This window comes from Lycium ferocissimum, chromosome 7, assembly GCF_029784015.1.
Source record: "Lycium ferocissimum isolate CSIRO_LF1 chromosome 7, AGI_CSIRO_Lferr_CH_V1, whole genome shotgun sequence".
NCBI classification, from domain to species: domain Eukaryota; kingdom Viridiplantae; phylum Streptophyta; class Magnoliopsida; order Solanales; family Solanaceae; genus Lycium; species Lycium ferocissimum.
In genome coordinates this window covers 22,191,397-22,199,172 of record NC_081348.1, presented here as the reverse complement: position 1 = coordinate 22,199,172, position 7,776 = coordinate 22,191,397, and positions in this window count along the sequence as shown.

Below are 7,776 nucleotides of genomic sequence, written 5' to 3'. Positions count from 1 at the left end.
AATTAACCCCCGCGGCTTGGATCAAAAAGGGGTGGCCGGTTGGGCCCTCTCTCATTTCCTTAAGAAAGAATTGCAAAAGTGCTCTAAGTGGCCTCCGCTTAAGGGGTTGTACGCAAAGTCGTGTCCGGTGAGTAGTCCATTTATGGGTGTGATGCCGCCACATTTATAAACGGTGAGGTCAACGGGGGCATCTAGGAATGGTTGACCTTAACACGTCATTAGATCGTGCGATAGAGGCCAAGACATAGGAAATAAGATTCCTTCTATTAATCGTTGATTTCCGGGGGGCCCATGTCGACGAAGAAAGGCGAAGGATGATATGGAAGTCAAAAAGAGGTGAAATTTGGATGGATGTATTTGTTTTGTTATGTGAAGCTAGGAGCGGATAGGGAAAATAGAGATACATATAGGTGGAAAGTGAATATTGAGAAGAGAAAAGGGGCAAAACGGTCATTGTAAAAGGAAGGACGTATTACGAAAATGTCTCGGAAGTTGTAAAGTTTTGATTGGCTTCAGATCGAGTAGTAAAGGCCATGTGAAAAAGCGGACGCAAAAATATCGACATTAAGGCACCGAATTCCAGTGAAGTTTTTGGGTTAAGCGTGCTCAGGTGGGAGCGATTCTATGATGGGTGACCCCACAGGAAGTTTACAAGAAATTCAACATATTTAGACATATGAGACAAGTGAATAGCTGGAGTAACTTAAAGGGAAACTAGAGTATATGGGATGGTGGAAACCTTAAGAGGACGCGTAAGACAAGCGGAGACTGCCCGGCCGTGAAGGGACGAAGGTGCGACACGGTACGGGAATTAGGATAGGCTTGAACGGTGTTTGAACGCATTTTGTGGACTAGTTAATAGTAATTATACATATGTATATATGAAGGTGTAGGATATCCCAAACGTGATCGTATCGGCGGACATGTGAATCTCGACGAACAAAGTTACGATACGAAAGGCATTAATCGAGGTAAAGCCGAAGTTCGAGTGGCGGAAGAGAGTAAATGGTACAAGTGTGGCAAAGTAAGCTATTATTATTATTCTACTATAGATTGAGATTGGGAATGAGGATATGAGACGAAGTATAAATGGATAATGGGATAGGTAATACCCAAAAGGGGGGAAGCAGGTGAGAGAAAATGTAAGGATGAGATAGAGACAGTTGATATGGTAGTGTGTTTGGTATGAACGTTTGAGTTGCAACTGAGACCTCTCATTAAAGTAAATTAGTAAGGTCAGGGAAACCGACAATGAGTGGGTAGAAGTCCGGATAGTGTTTAAAGTAATATGAGAAGTTCACACAAACTTTGAGTAGTGCGACGTAACGGACGTATACGAAGAAAAAAGTATGACAAAGAGAACGGTATTGGATAGCTTAAGAGCTAATATGAAGGATGAAAATAGCTTTGAAAAGGAGCTCCCCGAGGTGCTTATGCGACCCTGTAAGGCTAGTTGAACATTCGAGGACGAATGTTCTAAAAGGGGGGAAGGATGTTACACCTCGTATTTTTGTACATTTGAATATTCCGAGCCAAGGGTGAAAAGCTAAGGACAAGACTATGTTCTAAATAATTTTAATGAACGAGTTGTTAGGAATATTAATTGCGGGCAATGGTAGTATGGAAAATATTGAGAAAGGCTAAGGGCAAGAAGAGAAATTTGCAAAATGGGTCGTGGAAATAATGTGGAGGCTAGGGATAAAATGGTAATATTGAGAAAAGTTGAGGGGCAAAATGGTAATCTTACAAAAGGTTCATGAAAATTCTAAAAGGGCCATATTGGCCATGTGACAAAAAAAAGAAAAAAAAAGAAAAAAAGAGAAGATGACACAACAAGTCATCTTTGTTGCCTTGAAGAAATTTCAAGAAAAGAGAAGAAAAATCTAGAAAGGAAAGAAGAGAGGCATGTGACCAAACTTGAGGGACCTAAGCATAAATATGGATAAGTAGTGGAAGACATATGTATATATATATATGTGGTCATATTTTAAGAAAGAGAGAAAGAAAGAACAAGAAAGATGAAAAAAAAAAAAAAAGAGAGAAAGAAAGGAAGTTTCGGCCATGGCTAGAAAAAAATCTAGCCATGGAAATTTGATGAGGAAAAATTATTCCCTCTTAATATTCTAGCTCATTTGGAGGTCCTCTACAACATGGAAGAGTTGTTGGAGCAAGAAAATCCTTCACTTGGACAAATCCGTAACCTTGACTAAGAGGAAACTTGAAAGGGAAAGGTAAGAATTTAACCTTCTTCTATGTGATATGGGTGATTATGAGTGTTGTAGAATGAAGAAATTCATGAAATATGCATATGTATGGTGTTTGGCCGAAAATGTGTTGCATGGTATAGAAATGATGAATTAAATTCACTTGGCATTTTAGTTGTTGTTATTATGGATTATGTGAGGATGAAATGGGCAAAAATTATGAAAATATGTGTGTTGGTGTGTGGTTGTATATATATAGTGTGTTGGACGTGTATGTGTGATGTTGTGTAGTAAGAATGGATTAATTCTATGTAGCATGTGGTTGTTGTTGTTGTTGTTGTAATGAAAAGAAAAGGAGGAAAATTCATGAAAAATATACATGTGTGTGCATGGCGAATGGTATGGGTATGATGAATCGAAAGTTGATTGTGGATTTCATGTTAAAAGCTTATGTTGGTGGAATATAATGTTCTTGCATATATGGAATACAATGATGTTAGTATGGGTTGTTGGGATATAAATGAAGGTTGTTATTGTTTTTATTGGAGTTGGAAAGTCTTGAAGGAAGTAGTATGTTGATTGAAATTATTAGTATGATTGTTGGTAATGTTGTTAGTTGGCGGGTTGTATTCCGGGATCGTTGGTTGATTGAAATCGGCCAAGTTAAACTTGGTGGCATGGTATATTTACAGGGGAAATGCTGCCGAAATTTCGGTAGCCAAGTTTCATTTAAGAATCCAATTCGAAGTGCACTAATCATCATTTGGTAAACATGACCAAATTATAGATTTTGGCGGATTTGCAGCTTGGATTTGGAGTAGCAGAAGGAGCGGAAAGAGGTATGTAAGACTTCACTTTCCTTCTTTAGCATGTCGTAGACGTAGTAGGCTTGAACATGGGCCTCGGGGATAATTCCTTTCCTAGAAAACCGAGATTGAAATCAGTTACTATTCATTCAGTAGAATTGAACTAGAAATTGTGTGAAATGCTGAAAAAGCTTCCTAAACCTCTAGAACTCGCATAAATAGGACCCGACTAACCTAAAACCCTCACAAGCAATGCCATGACATGTAACATATGTAAATTTGATACGCCGCCTCATTTGACCCGAGGTGGGCCCATTGTTTCCCGGATTTTCCTTATTGTTCCGCTTGACTTACTCTGAAGCTGAATCCAAAAGAAACCTTTGATCCCTATTCGTTATCAACCGACAAGTACTATACTTATCCCAATGAGAATACTTCTATGGCAATAATGATAACGATGATGTAGAAAAGAGAATATGCTTACGATCAGTATGACCAAAATGATTCCATGACCAAGATTTCTAAGTAAAGGATTCAATGTGAATACGAAGGTGACAAACTAGTTCTTGATCCGTATTTCCATTTCCTAGCTATGACACTATGTTCTACGGATTTCAAGGTCTATGCATTGACGTCTATGATGCCCATGATATCATACTATGTTTTCTCTAAGTACTCTCTTCGTTGGTAGTCTCGCCTTAAAATACTCGTTCCTTCAAGGTGAGATAAAGCGATCCCATGATTATTCCATAATACAATCGGAGGTCACCGACCTTACGTCACTCCGATAGACACATGACCTTCCTTGGGCTCCCACGCGTCGTGTATATGATAATGTATCTATATATGATATTGATGAATGTACATGTATAAGTGGGGAATGGGGAGGGAACGCACGCGTGTCCACCGATTCACTGAGCTTATCATCCCGGACGCGGGATGCCGGACGCGGGATACGTGGGAGAGCCGTACGCGGCGTACGTTTATCGTGATGATATATATATATATATATATATATATATATATATATATATATATATATATATATATATGATATATATATGGTACAAAGTTTGGAGGGGGGGTGGGAGAGCCGTTCCGCGGCGTACGTAAATGGGTAAAAAAGTACCGTTTCCGAAAGGTATTCGTATTCTATGTACAAGAATAAGAAACACCGTGTTCGAAAAAAGAAAAAGAAAAAGCTAGGCATGCATGGCATCCCGCCCGAGTGGCACTCACGTACGTTACTCCTTCATCCTATGATACGGTCTATGTTTCCATACGGTTATTACTCCGCACGGATTACGATTTCATACGTGACATGCTTCGTATATGTACGATACATGACTTCCATGATATGTCTCATGTGTACCGAATACTCTCTTTATATGATATGCTCCATAGCTCTTACTATGTTATTACCGTTCACGTCTTACATACTCGCACATTGCTCGTACCGACCCCTCTTCTTCTGGGCCGCGTTCACCACGCAGGTACACCCGGACGGATAAAGCCGGGATAGAAGATGTTCCGGCGAAGTTGGCAAGCTCCATTTGCCCGGGTGTAGCCGAGTCGAGTACACGTGCCACGATTTCCGATTACGGTTAGAGACTTTGCGATACGAGTGTGGTGCCGAGAGTTGTCCGTAAAGTGGCTTCATAGGCCAAAGTGTCGGTTTGTATTGGATACGTGTTATATACGATTACAAATTCGAATTTATCGGAAAGCAACGAGAAAGAATATTTTAGTAAGCTTTGTCATATGTATTTGACTTAGAGGAAAAAAAATTTACGCATGGAATAAGAGTCAGAGGGTTCGCTCGGCCCTAGGTAAGGGTCGGGTGCCCATCACACCCTAATCAAGATTGGGGTGTGACAGATATGTTTTTACCATTCACTACAAGAAAAAGGCTTATTAAAGACCGACATTTAGTGGCGGGATAAAAATCTGGTCTCTAAACGTACACTTATAGGGCCCAGCTTTTTTTGCCGGACTCTAATTCTCAATTTTATTTTTCTAATTAAATGGCAAAGGGCCTAAATCTTGTCCGTAAAAAAGTCAATGTCTGGTAGCAAATCTTCTATCTATATAGAATAGAAGCAGTAAAAGCATGGTAGGATGACAAGTATCACTACCATAAAAATCATATTTTAAAAAAAAAAAATGCAATTCTGTCAAAAAAAAAAAATCAATTTAAAAATAACAAATAAAATGCAAATTTCAGAGTATACTGAATATTACAGCTGGTTATAAAAATAATTATTTTTTAGACGAAGTAAAAAGAATATTACAACAGTTTTTGCTGTAAAACTTATCCAAAACCTCAACCCTCCTCCCTCAAATATAGGGACGTGACGATTAGGGCTTTCAGAATAGAAAACTACAATAGAGCAATTTCAAATGCAAGCGTATTTTGGTTAGGAACAACAATAACATAGCAAATGTAATTTCACAAGTGGAGTCTGGAGATAGATGGTATGTACTTGGACCTTACTCTACCTTGAAAAGGTAGAAGAGGTTGTTTTCGAGAGATCCTCCGTTCATAGAAAGACGAAAAATAAATATTCCTCTTTTCATCAAACTAGGGTTTACTCCCGTAACTCACCTATCTCTTAAAGTCCCAAAGTCTTCATAATTTTGACAATCTGTTCATCGAATTTAATCTTGATTTCTTCGTTCCAAGTGATTTAAGCCGACAACTGTTGTTCACTACTTATGACTCTTCGATTTTGGTATATTGTTTTGGGTAATTTTTGTATTTGTGTTCTTCGACCACTACCAAAAAAATCGGGATTTTCGACCAAAAATTTCGACCACACGAGGTCGAAAAGGCCTTTATTTTGACCAATTTTTCGACCACACGCGTAGGTCGCTAATCGGTAGGTCGAAATTTTTTTTCGACCACATGTGGTCGAAAAATTATTTTTATATTAAATTATAAATTTAGCTTTTTCGACTACGTGTGGTCGAAAACATTATTTATATTTAATATAAAAAAAAATTATTTTCACAATTTCGATCATATGTGGTCGAAATTGTAAATTGCTTGATTTTCGACCACATGTTCGAAAAGTTGGAATATTTTTTCCGGCATTTGCCCGTTTTTGACATCCCACCCGCCAATTTTCAAATAACCAAATTCATCAATCATTCTATCCAGATTATCAACAATTCAACACAACAACCATAAACAATGTTCAAACACTTGAACACTTAAACATTGTCCATTCAAACACTTGAACACTTAAACAAACATCGACGTTGCGATTGAGTTGGGGGTTTATGATTCAACAAGCTAATTTACAGTCTCTCTGAGATGTTTTGGAAAGAAGAGCTTCCAAGAGCATGACTTGGAATTCGTAATTCAATTTTATTTATCTTCTTAACCTATGCTTGTGTGGGTTAAATTTTATTTATTTGTTTTTTGTTCCTTTCTTTCATTCAGACTTGCTGGGTTTTGTTGTTACTTGTGGACGCATTGGGTGTTTTCAGGCATTTATTTTCATTGTTTCTCTCATTTTGTTGATGGATACATATTATTGAATTATTGGGTGTTTATTCCATAATAAGTTTCTCATTTTTGTTATACCCGCGTTGACGATTACTATTAACCACTCCTTTTGTACTAAAAGCAAGCTTTAATCAACAGGGGTGTTGTATTTTATTACTAACTAGTTAAGGACCCGCGCTTCGCAGTATCAAATTTTTAATAAATAAAGAATATAATTGATTCATTATAAATTTACTCAAGATAGAATATATTAAATTTCTTATGCATATAAATAGTAATTTAATTTATATTAAATAAAAATTATATTTTTTTTAAAAAAAAAGTAGACTTAGATGAAGTGGAATTTGCATTAGCAGATTTTAAAAAAAATAGATAAATGAAAAAGTATCGGTATATATAAATTTTATAGACATTTTTTTATTTAAAAGCTTTGACTTCACATCTAAATAGATCCAATTTAACGTTTTAATGTTAATTTATTTTAAATTTTAACGCTTACTTTATGATTTTCTTTATGTTTCATTCTAAACTACTAATCACAACAATTTTTAGAAGAAGAAAAGGAAAAACTAAAACCAAACTGAATACATATAATCTGAAATCCACTGAATAAAATTTTCAGAATCTCGTATATATTTTGTCTTGTCCGTTTTCCTTTTATTTTTACTACGTTTTTCATTTTCTTTCTTAATTCCCTACTTGCTCATTTTCCACTAAATATCAAATTCGTTTATGCGCAAGTGGAGGGGAGCACATATGTAAATTCAATATATTATTACATTGTTTTATTGTATATACTCACAAAATACTTCTTAAACAATTACACACTCAAAATTATTTTAGTTTTTATTATTCATTTATATCTCTCACCTGAGAGTATGCTCGTCAGTTTTCACCTTGGAATACTCCGGATGTCTTGTGCTTTTTAGTTTATCATAATTTTGAGAATACAATTGTTTGGATTAGTTTTGTAAATAATAATTGAAAATTTAAGGTTTTTTATTTTAATTATATTTTTAGAAGATTAAATCATAAATAACATCTATTTTATTAAACCATCACTTAAACCTAAAATATGATTTAAACTCTCATCTATGTCGAATAATTAAATATATTTCTAAAAACATACGTACTATCAAATTAAAAGGACTTATTCTAAATAAAATGATTTTAATTTTTCAAAGAGTGACCGAGGGTTTTTGGAAAAAAGAATATAACTACTAAAATAGATATACCATAATGAATGAAATAAAAA